Genomic DNA, 13,211 nt, shown 5'->3' on the forward strand with positions numbered 1-13,211 from the left:
ACTCCTAGTATGTCCACATTGAGTCTGTCCATTTCAGCTATTGTATTGTTTAGTTTACCTGCTTCATATAAACTTCGGATATTCCATGTACCAATATTAAGTGTCTTTTTGGTTTTACCTCCGGGGATTCTTAGCACCCTCGAGTTACCGGAGATTGAGGGCCGTGTATTTTGTTCTGCATTCATTGTTATATGGTTTTCAAGGGATAAATACATCAGTGATTTCCCCTTATCTTCTGATGGGTTTAAAGTTTACCGTCTTCGTTTCAGCCGCTCTTCTTAGAGTACAGACGCTGTTTGCAGCCGCCCACTGTGGAAACAGACACCGCTACCTGTTGGTCCGCGAGAGGTATTTGATTTCCCCCTTACCACCCATATCTGGGAAGCATTCCCCTATCCGCCACCTGGGGACGCGTCCTCTAGGGGTTACAGGCTCCCCCGAGGAGTCAAAAAATAAGCGGTATTTATTTATTAGCTGTACGAGAAGAAGTTTTTGAACTCGATGACATTAACAACTTTTCTGCAGTAGGATTCTCTAACTCATTTTTTGGTTACCGACAAAATTTGCTTAAATTAAAATGCATATGAAATTCGTCGGTAAGTTTGCAACCAAAATAAAGGTGTCGCTATGTCCTACTGATAGCAGCAGTGTTGTCAACTTTTATTTGTAATTTTCATTCATAATTTTGGGTTTTAATTTTACCGATTTTTGTCGGTAACCAAACAATGAGTTAGAGAAACCAACTAAAGGATACCGTTTTTGCTGTTTATTGGACCTAGAATTCAAATATTTTGTAGAAAATCTCTAATTAAGAAGTACTCTGTCCACAGTGATTAATCACTTGAGCCCAAAGTCAAGCAAGTAAAAACGTATCAGTAGGCTTTGTCGCCAATTGAGATTTTTATCTGTAAACAGATTGAAAATCGACTTCACACACAAAATTTGTGGCATTTTTGGACATATGAAATTACCGACACACAGTGGTTCAGAATCGTTTTTTCCTGGTCAAAATTCTGTAAATTTTGAACGGATAGAGATATTTTCACAATTCTTTTTTTTTTGTTAGACTGATAACACAATCAGCTTTCCGGTGAATTATAAGCGGTCAAATTCGGTTTGGTAGTTGCAGAGGAATTCAATGTCAAAGTTGAACGTTTGATTTTTTTTACTATTTTTCATCAAAATATCAGTGTTTTTATATCTTCTTATATATTGAAGACGGTCAAACGCCAATAAATAAACTATAAAAATATCAAAAAAAAAAAAAAAAACTAAAAAAAAATTTCGAAAAAAAAATTCATAAATTTTTCACATAAAAAAATACAAAAAATTTAAATTTTTTCAAAAATTAAAATAAAATGCTCCTTGGGTTTTCATAAAACTTATATAACTCATATACTCCAAAAAATGTTAATTTGTGTAAAAAATCTGTAATTCATATGGGAATTGGTACGGAAAAACACACATTTTTACCCATGTAATTTCAATAAATTTAAAAAAGTGTTAAACGGACGGAACGGGACCGGAACATTGTTCCATGCTGTTCCACAAAAGTTCTAGTCCACTAAATTTGGAATTTCATAAAATTTAGTACCTGAGGAAAAATAAAATAGCTCATGTTGTGTAAACGCCACGGTAATTTGTTTAATTTATTTTTAAAGGCCACAATCCTACCTACCTAACCAAAAAAACAGCGAACGCAATGTATGTTATAGTTTCCGAGAAATAGCTATTTCTTTCTCCAGAAGTTTTCAAAAATTATGTATTTCTAAAACCTGGGAAAAATGTTCGTCTTCAGGGGCACCCCACGCCCGCACCTTCCAATATTTTGACCTAATTTTTTGGTTTCCTTAGTTTCAATATGTTTACTATCGAATACCATATAGAAATTAAATATCTGTTACAAAACAAAATTTTGATTTCTGGCCAGGAAAATCGTTTCCTGAACTATTGTGCGACAAACATATCGAAACTTTTAGCTTACTTATCTTAACGATTGTAGAAGTTCCGAATAAATGCTTACCTTTTTCCAATAAATTTGATTTAGAATAAGGCGCAAAAGGGTTTAACTTTTGCGGAGAATGTTTCTGAAGGATTGTGCCTAGTTAGTACATTATGCAAGTGGATCTTATTATGAGAGTCATTTCTTTCGATAGTAATCGCGCCCGCCAATTATTTTATTTGGTCACCGTAGGATTTACATATACCTTCTATACCATATAAATTAGATATTAGCGCACAATTTTAGCGATAACTTTGAACTTTTGTGGTGGATGTATACCAATATAACTTAAGCTAAGTTTGAAAAAAAAACAGTTAATCCGTTTGAGGGATGATATGTGATCCATCCAAAAAAGCAGACTGGGCTTAATGACTGCAGATTGTCTGAACCGGATTCGAACAAATGTGGAGTCTAGAATCATAATTTCGATTAGGAACAGTTGTATCGTATCAAAGTGTATATCCTGATTAGCCTAATGACTGAGGGTTAAATTACACCTATACAATATGAAAACATGTATGCTACATATAGCAGATTTTAGAGGTATTTGACGCACAACAATAAGTTTTTCTTCATTATTTTCTCCTACTTTTCATGTATGTACATATTCTCAAACTGAGCCCATGTAGGCTATATGTTTCTAGATATGCAGTAAAAGTGCTTAAAATAACGTCTAAAAATAATTAAATCCCGAACGCACATGTTTTGACGAAAAGCGAAAAATATGAAGCAATTAATGGTCTGTTTCTCTACGACTCACAGTGGTCGAAATCACTGCTAGATCAGTGAAATTAATAACTTGGAAACGAATGGAGATATCTTTCTGAAATTTTGCACAAACTCAGTCTGTGTTCGTGTGTATAGCCTCCATATAACGGTACCTCTTAATATTCGGTATTTTGAGGATTGAAGCCACCCTTTCCTTCCAAATTAGTTGTAATTTGGTACTAAGGGTTTCTAGTGATCACTAAACCTTTCCACCAAAAATTGTGGACATAAGTCCACTTTTGAATATAGGCCCCTTTTAAGACCATTTATCAGCAAGACTTGCAGCTATTTGCAGCTTAATTGGGGTCATTCGGAATCTAGGAAGTCCAAATTAATTAGTAAAACCAAAATTGGACTGGACCTTAGAGGACCTTTGTAGTTACGCTCCATTCAACAAAAGTATATTGCTCTAAAAACATAAAAAAATTAAAATTTTTGAAAATTAATTTCAATAAAACTATGTAACTTCAGGCCCCAAACATTTTTTTTTAAATTTAACTTACACCCTCCTATTTCAATAAAAAATAAACTTGGTTTAGTTTTATTACGAATTTATTTAACAAATAAACAAATATGAAACAAAGTTTTTAGCAACAATTTTGTTAAAATCTGATGCATCAAAATTTCTTGCACTTGACAGTGAATAACTGAGTAAATATTTACAACAACAAAAAAAGTAAAAACAAATTTTTAGTCAGCAGAGTGTCTGTAATTGATACAATGGAAAACATTTCGCAATTTTATACTTTGATTTGTTTACTTTCGCGCCGCTAGATAAATGGTTTGGACCAGTGTGCGACGATTCGAATACAAAGTCGTTCGAACTGCTACCAAACTTCTGTTTTTTGAACAATATTTGAATTGTTTTTATTTTCAATCAATCAAACATTTCCTACAACAACAGGAGTTTGGTAGTAATTCGAACGAATTTGAACTCGAATCGTCTTAGAGAAACAGGTCATAAATCAAACAAAGAAACAGAATTAGAAAAGAGAAGTATTTTTTTTAAAAAAGTTCATTGCAATAATTCATTAATCAGCTGAGAAACTGAAAACGTTTGTATATTAGGAGGCAACGAGTTTCGCATTCTAGCAATTGGGTTAGAAAAAGATTTTTAGAAAATACTTGTGGTAAAGAGATTTGGTTGATTCTAAAAGTTTCTAGAAGATGATAAAAACGGGAAAATAAGGCAGCAGATATGAAGGTTGTCCACGTTTAATCAAATAGAGGCATCGGATTTCAAGAAACCGATGAAATGAAGAACCTAAAAACCGAATAGTTATTTTTGCAACGTCTAACATACACTAATTGTAATATTTTTCATAAGTTGGTTTATATTATTCCCGATGGTACCTAATATTACTTCAATACCATAAAGAATCTGAACAACAAATTTGTCAAAATAAATTTCTAAAAACCCTTGATATATGGTGAATTTTTCAAATTTTCAGTTCACACACTTCCATTCTCACGATATTGAACCCGTAATATTTTTTTGGATACCCTAAACTTCGAAAATAACATAGCAAATATGGATTATAGACATTACGGAACTTCGAATTCGCTTATTTGTTGATACTAGAACGATTTGACATAAAGAAGTAAATCAGAAAATTTTGAAAATTTCAAACAAAAATTTTGAAAATATTTCTTACAAAACTTGTAAATGTACATTTTCAGTACACTACATACAATTACACTTCAAAACCATATTTCATTTAAGATCTCCAAAAATAAAAAATTATTTATGAGAAACAAAAACGTAATTATTTGTTAAAGTAGCTCAAAAAATGTTGTTCGACCAAACCATTTCGGGGGGGGGGGGGCCGGGCCCCCTGTGCCCCCCCCCTGCGTACGTCCCTGGACGAACAGACGGACACACATAGCCAGATCGACTCAGCTCGTGGAGTCATTCATTTTGGTATAGATAAGTATGGGTCTGCCGCTTCTAAGCAAAATCCTAAAAATCTAAAATAAACCTTAAAATGTGAACTTTGACCGTGATTTATTTTAAAATCCCTCCACCGATTTTTTCTTGTTTTTGGATTTTTCTCATCTAAAATCCGAGAAAAAACCATAATGCATATTGAACCTTGACTATTTTGACCTTGTAGATGAGGTCGAATGGATCTTATGCGTTCACAATTATTATTCTTCAGGACGATAGCTACAACTTTGCCTCCACGAGTAATTCCAAATTCCAAGCGGTTTAGAAGATTTCTGCCTGACAAAATGATCCCTTTTGACATCAAAGCCTTACGTCTATGTGGGCCTACAACCGCGAATGTTGAAGTGATAGGGAAAAACGCCGGGACACGTGTCTTCTTATTTTTGGTCTTCTATCACGCTGTGGTGTCAGAATTTGGTTAATAAACCATGACTCAAAAAATTACACACAGTGTTATATTATTATATGTTAGTCCCAATTTACATTCGGCGAGTTTACTTGCGGCAAGTCTAATTTTCAGGCAATTCCTTTTATATTTTTCGTTTTTGACATTATTTCCAATGTTTTGAAAACAAAACATGCCGAAACAGAATTGCTTGTATAAACGCAAGAGGCAATTTCAAAAGGGAACGAGAAAATTGCCGCAGGAAAGCTCACCCAATATAAATCGGGACTTATCACAGTAAGCAACTACGCTTTCGAGATGGCATGGTTGTATGTGATTTTAGCGAAATGGTTTCTAATCAAGCCAAAAAATATATTTGGAGCAATATTCCAACAATAAATGTTTTTCTTTTTTTGTTGCTATAATATGCAATTTATATACCTAATATCTATACATTTGTACGGACTCTGTGGTAGGAAAATTTGGATTTACTTCAAGATTTTTTATTATTTGTAGATTTTCCGCGAAAATTAAAAGAAATTTAGTAAATATTTAAACATCTACTAATAGATATGGAATGCTGTTAACGATTTGTGCATACATTTTCTCATAACAACAAATAAGACATTTTTAAATATTTTTTTCTTTATGTGAGAATAAAAATCGCTAAAACTTTTGCACGCATCGGCCAATTTTATGAACGCGAACGGATTTGAAGCCAACATTTTTTCCTTTACATCTATACCAAAAATCGTAGATGTACTCGCAAAACGTTTTTTCAAATGGAATTGCAACAGAATTTAGGATTTTACCATATATTTCTTTCTATTTTCGTGGAAATGTGTCGCCTACGTATACTATATTCTACAGAATATATAAACTGCTCATATGTAGCGTCCATCTTTTGTCTCTGTAAAATATTTACCTAAAATCCCACTTCTGTTCCAAATCCCTTTTGAAACTCCAAATGTAATTAAATTCATCAATATTATTTGTTTCCCAGTCTTTCTTTTCCCCATAACTACCTCTAATTCAAATTTAGATACTGATTCTTCTAAATTACATAAATAATTATCAAAATGCTATCTCATACAAAACGAATCTATAAAATTCTTAATGACAACGATATCTATGGCATAATTGCGTATGTTTCTACGTACGTACGTGTGTTCTTCTGTCCGGATATAATCAACCAAGGATAGAAATTAAACTCAAAATAAATTTTATGTTTTAGAATAGGAGGAATACTAGTTGTCCATGTACATAGTTGTAAATGTAGCAACTGGACCAGCCTACCTGTCAATGTTTTATTCCCATATGGACAATGTAAATTTAGCCATAGAATATATCGCTCATTTACTCAAAGAGTGACATAACTCAAAAAATGCGTTTTCTGAGTTAGCAATTTCTGTTTTTTCTACGACTTCTACTTTACCTTGTATCAAATTTTCATGCTGATATCTCTAAAACTCGACGAGTTACAGCTCATTTACTACGAGTTTCGCATAATTCAACACAAAAGTTTTTTGAGTTTATGAAGCACTAAAACACTTCAAATCATTCTTGATCATGCACAGACATTTATCACTGATATCTGGCTATCTGGTTGCAAAGTATGGCCCAAGTAGTTATTTTAGTTTTAGTGTAATAATATTTTTAAGTTTGGAAGTCAAATTTCAATCGCCAACTTAAAACGCGTTTTTCTCGAAACTTGATTTTTCGAGATGTGTCACTCTTTGAGTAAATGAGCGATATGTATATATGTACAGCATATATACATATAGACACACAATAACATGTATACACAAAACAGGAGAGTACTTAACATGAACGACCATACGATGATTTCAGAGCAATATCAATGTTCATCTATTTACACATAATGATCTGAGAAAAGAGTATATTCGATTGAGTCGAAGGTGAATAGAACAATTGATTGAGTTAATGAGATAATAGAAAAGGAAAGAAGCACATGAGAATTAAGATATAGGACCAGAACACCTGGGGAGTTTAATATGGGCAATGGTGTGTATCCCCGAATAACTGAGGCGATTATACATCTAAGAATATGAACTAAAATAAGAAGTCTCTACACTTGTTATACCCTCCAGCATAGTATGGAGTGTACATTAAGTTTGTTTTTTTTCGTTTGTAAAATAAAGAACATATATTTATTCTTGATCAGGGTAAAATTCTGAGTGGATCTGCCCATGTCCGTCTGTTGTAATCACTCTAGCATTCACATATATGGAGATAGGACACTGAAATTTTGGTATGATGTGTCTTTTGTTTGTAGGCAGTTCAGTAATGGGCTGTATTGGACCACGTTTTAGTATAGCCCTCATATAACAGTACCGTCCAATTTCAGGTATTTGGACGTTTTTTGTCACATTTTCAGACCGAATTAGCTACAAATTGATATTTATCTAATAACCAAGAAACTTATATTCCAAAAATTATGGACATACGTCCATAATTTGTTACATCCCCCACATAACGGTACCTTCCAATTTTCGGTATTTTAAGGTTTGTAGCTACATTTTTTTTGGGTGCCACCGTGGTGCAATGGTATGCACACCCGCCTTGCACGCTAAGGGTCGTGGGTTCGATTCCCCGGCCAGTCAACATCGAAATTTTCAACGGTGGAAAAATACCCCTCAGTAATGTTGGCGACATTTCCTGAGTATTTCAGCCATGTAAAACTTCTCTACAAAGTGGTGTCTTAAGACACGCCGTTCGGACTCGGCGATAAACAGTAGGTCCCATATCATTGAGCTAATATGAATCGGGGTGCACTCATTGATATGAGAGAAGTCTCCCTTGTCCTGTATGGGATGTTTGTGGAACAATTATTATTATATATTATTATATTAGCTACATTTTTTCACTGAACTACATGTAATTTCACATTTGAGGTTCTCACTCCAAATTTCCTCACTAAAAATTATCAATATACACAAGTACATGTTTTGGTATAGCTCCCGGTTTTTGGTATTTTGAGGATTTCAGCTACAATTTTTAACTGAACTAACATGCATTTTATATTTGAGGTTCTCAGTGGACACAAAATTTCTCCACGATAAATCGTCAACATAGGTCCATGTTTTGGTATAGCTCCCATATAACGGTATTTCGATATTTTGAGGATTTTAGCGTCCGAACGGATTGAAGTAGGCGGTTGAAATTTTGTTAGAATCTATTATATGTACGAAGGACTTTTGGTATTGAAAGTGGACTATGTAGGTCCACGTTTTCGTTTAGCCCCCATAAAAAGCGACGCGTCGTCGTTTTAAAAAAAAATTTAAGATATTTGCCCCATTTTACCACTGAATTGGTTGAAGTTTGGTATTTGGGGCTGTACAACTTTTCCCCAGAATTTTGTTTGTATAGTTCCACGCCTTCATATAACCCCCATAGAACGGTAACTCCCGATTTTCGGCATTTCGCAGGTTGTGGTATCAATATTCCTCAGAAATGGCTGATATTTTGTATATAGTCTCCGTTGGGGTAAAAAACTTTCCCCCAGAAACTTGTCGGTACAGGTCCACGCTCTAGTATAACCCCCTTGAACGGTAATTCCCTATTTTATATATTTTGAAGGTTGTAACCTCAATATTCCACCGAATTGGCTGAAATTTGGTATTTAGTCTTCGTTGTGGGCATACAACTTTCCAGCGGAAATTTGTCGGTATAGGTCCACATCTTCATATAGCCCCCATAGATCGGTACCTTCTGATTTTCGGTATTTCGAAGGTTGTGACCTTAATATCTCACCGAAATTACTGAAATGTGATAATAAGTCTTCGTTAAGGGTGTACAATTTTCCACCTGAAAATTGCCGGTATAGGTCCATGCCCTCATATAGCTCCTATAGGGTGATATCTCCCAATTTTCGGTCTTTTTGAATGTTTAAGTTATATTACTTACTTACTTAGCTGGCCCATTACAGAACATTTGTTCTATAGGCCGAACTAAGAAAAGAACTCCAATTCTCTCTATTTGTTGCTTCGCTTTCTGGAATACCGCGCCTTTTCATCTCATCATCCACTTGTTTGCGCCATCTATTCCTTGGCCTGCCAATTCTGCGTGCACCGCCAAGCGGTCCATGTTTTTACACCTTTTTAGCAGGGTCATCATCGCTCATTCTTATGATATGGCCTAGCCAACGCAATCGCTGCATCTCGATACGTTTAACAATATTGATATCGTTGTATAGCAGATACAGCTCGTGGTTCATGCGACGCCGATATTCACCGTCAACGCAGATTGGTCCCTAGATCTTTCGAAGAATTTTTCTCTCAAACACACCAAGCACTGCCTTGTCTGCTTGCGCAAGTACCCAGGCTTGGGAGCCATACATCAGCACGGGTAGTATCAGTGTTTTGTAGAGCGTTATTTTTGTTTGACGAGATGTGGCTTTGTTTTTGAACTGCTTACTTAAACCAAAGTAGCATCTGTTGGCCAATACAATTCTTCTTTTTATTTCACAACAGATGTCGTTTGTTGTGTTTACGGAGGTGCCTAGGTAGACGAAGTCTTTTACTACCTCAATGTTATTGGAACCAACTTCCACAGTCGGTCCGAGCTCAATGGACGCATTGCGCGTCGACACCATCAACTTGGTCTTCTCACCGTTTACCGCCAGACCCACTTTAGCAGATTCTCCTTCGACCTTTATAAAAGTATCAGTTACTTCTTTTACTGATCGTCCCATGATGTCTATATCATCAGCATAAGCAAGTAACATGTGACTATTGTTGTAGATTGTGCCACTTCTTTTGACGTTTGCCTCTCGTATAACCTTTTCTAGCAGGATGTTGAAGAGGTCACACGAAAGGCTGTCTCCTTGTCTGAAACCTCTTTCGGTACCAAACTCTTCGGAGAGGTTGTTTCCTATTTTAACTGAGGACCTCGTGTCAGTTTAAGTCATTTTACAAAGCCGGATGAGCTTTGCGGGGATACCAAATTCAGACATGGCTTCGAATACCTTTGAACGCAGTGGGCTGTCGAAGGCTGCTTTATAATCGACAAAAAGGTGGTAGGTGTCAATCTGTATCTCTTGGGTCTTCTTCAGGATTTGCCGCAGGGTAAATATCTGGTCAATGGTGGACTTGCTAGGTCTAAAGCCGCATTGGTATGGTCCAATTATCTCGTTGACCATAGGCTTTAGTCGTTCGCACAATATTCCTAACACGATCTTGTAGGCAATAGGTAGTAGACTTATGCCCCTATAGTTAGAGCATACAGTCTTATCTCCCTTCCTGTGGACGGGGCACAGGATACTCAGGATCCAATCGTCGGGTACTCGTTCTTCCTGCCAGATGGTGCTAATTAGCTGATGAATACACCTTATCAGCGTGTCGCCTCCGGTTTTGAACAGCTCGGCTGGTAAGCCATCGGCCCCTGCTGCCTTATTATTCTTCAGCCGATTTATTGCTGTCTTTACCTCATCTTGGCTGGGCGGTATACATTCAATACCATCTTCTGGGATTGGGACTGTGGTATCTTCGTCGTCTTCGCTGTTATTGGATACCAACAGATTTGAAAAATGTTCTTTCCGTATCATGAGTACACTATCTGTATCAGTTACCAAATTACCTTGCTGGTCTCTGGTTTGATGCTTGACTCTTTGGTAGAATTTTCGGACTTCATTCTGGCTCCTGTACATCTCGATTTTTTCACACTCCCGGTTTTCCATCTCTCTCTTTTTCCTGCGGAAAAGACGTTTCTCCTCTCTCCTTTTCTCCCGATATCTCTCTCGGGCACTACGCGTTGCTACGGATTGTAAAGTAGCCCTATATGCCGCATTTTTCTCTTCGGTAGCAGCACGACACTCCTGGTCATACCATGGATTCCTTGGTGGAGGTCTCTGGTATCCAAGTACTGATTTTGCGGCTGTTTGCATGGAGTGGGCAATGTTTTGCCATTGCGCTGAAATTTTATCGGGATGAGGAGTGCTTTGATTAAGCAATTGGGCTAGTTGAGTGGAATATGCTGTGGCTATCTGTTGTGATTGCAGCTTACCGATGTCTAACTTTCATGTTGTGTCTGTTCGTACTTTGTTTGCTACGTTTAAGCGGGTGCGCACCTTCGCTGCAACAAGGTAGTGGTCCGAATCAATGTTTGCGCCTCGGAACGATGGTACATCCAACACGCTCGATGAATGTCTTCCATCTATCACAAAATGATCAATTTGATTTCTTGTTTTCTGATCTGGAGACAGTCAGGTGCCCTTATGAATATCGAGATGATTAAATCTGGTACTGCTAACTACCATGTTTTTTTGCAGCTGCAAAGTCTATCAGCCTCATACCATTGTCAGATGTTTCACTGTGGAAACTGAATTTCCAGACTGTTGGGCCAAAGATATTCTCCTTTCCAATTTTGGCATTAAAATCGCCTAGAATGATTTTAATGTCATGGGCAGGCAACGGTCATATGTTTCTTCTAAGCGCTCGTAAAATATATCTTTGGTCTGTTCGTCCTTTTCTTCAGTGGGAGCATGAGCGCAAATAAAGCTGATGTTGAAGAATTTAGCTTTTATTCGAATTGCAGCAAGTCTTTCATTCACTGGGGTGAAGCTTGATACCAGATGTTTTAGCCTGCGACTAACTAGGAATCCGCAACCAAACTCATGCTTTACGCCATGGCAGCTATAATACAGTGCGTCACCTTTAGGTGTTGTTGTGATGCCTTTCCCAATCCATCGTATTTCCTGTATGGCAGTAATATCGGCCTTGTACTTTTCAAGTACGCCTGCCAATGTGAAGACTGCACGTTCTCTATAAAGAGTGCGAACATTCCGGGTGCAGATTCGCAGATCATGGTCCTTAAAAAGTTTGCGGGGTTCGTCAACTTTAGATGGGTTTGTTTTTCTTTTCTTTCGTTTTTTCATAGTAGGCTGTTTTTTCTAGGGGAGGGTTACTAACCCGACGCCCAAACCCAAGTTTTTAACGGTCTTATGGGTGAACGCGCGGCACATGTTAGCTCACTACCTTTAACGGGTGTTAAAGGCAGTTCCCCAGGTGACACCACGGGATGAAAGAGGGACCAAGGTAAATCCTGGGCTTTGCCATGTTAAAACCGGTCAGGACCGTTGCTTGGTATCTTCCATCCCCTACGTCACCCATGTTTTTATATAGCCCCCATATTCCGGTATCTCACGATTGTCAACAAAGGTTCACACTTTGATATAGCCCCCATATAATGGTACCACCTTGTTGAAGACATTTGCTAGATTGGATAATTTGGGGCATCCGTGATCGAACATTTTTTTTGCACCTTAAATTGTGGACATTTTAGTTAAGAGTATTTTATTTTTGTTCAGAATATTCCGGTACTGCCGAACAAAACGACTTTTTAATTGTTTTCTTCAAAGTCCAAATTGAAGCTTTGACAGTCCATTAGGAAAAGATCTGAAGTTAACATTTTCGTAGACAAAGAAAGATATTTTGGAAGTTTCCTGCGTAAATTTGTAGGCGTCAGTAGGGTAGCTATCATCGGCAGTAGAGTTGTTAAAATCTAGTTCGTTTGAACGACCTACATAGTTCACTATATAGTTCAGTGGACACCGGTCGTTTGTATAAATGAACTGCGTATGAGTTGTATTATCTCTTTGATTTAATGAAATAACGCATATGCAAACGAACTATGGCAGGGCAAACGAACCAATGTACTACTGTAAACAGGGCCACAAGGAGTACCTTCGGCAAAAATTTCAAAACGATCTTGGTTAAATTTAAACTGTACATAGGTACAACATATTGATCCTTCGTGAGAGAGATATCTGAAGGTTTTGTCCGGTATAGACATTCTTGGAATTTAATGTACATTTGGAAGAAATTTATGATCTGCAAAGCTTCGGTTTAATGGGTTATTCAGTTTGTAAGTTATTGCGTTCATCATATATTGTACCGATTTTTGTCGGTAACTCAAAAAATGAGTTGGAGAATCGAATTACAGGCCTCCAATGAATATATTGCCCATTCCAGTATCCAAAACTTATGAGCCCGGCAGCACTCAGAAAAGTTTCCCATTTTAGCGGATGTTAGTGTTCGTAGGGAAATCCAATGTCCATTTTCATCTTACCTTACCTTGGTAACCATCAT

The sequence above is a fragment of the Musca autumnalis genome, unplaced genomic scaffold (genome assembly GCF_047663935.1).
Source record: "Musca autumnalis isolate F117 unplaced genomic scaffold, ASM4766393v1 scaffold_4, whole genome shotgun sequence".
NCBI lineage: Eukaryota > Metazoa > Arthropoda > Insecta > Diptera > Muscidae > Musca > Musca autumnalis.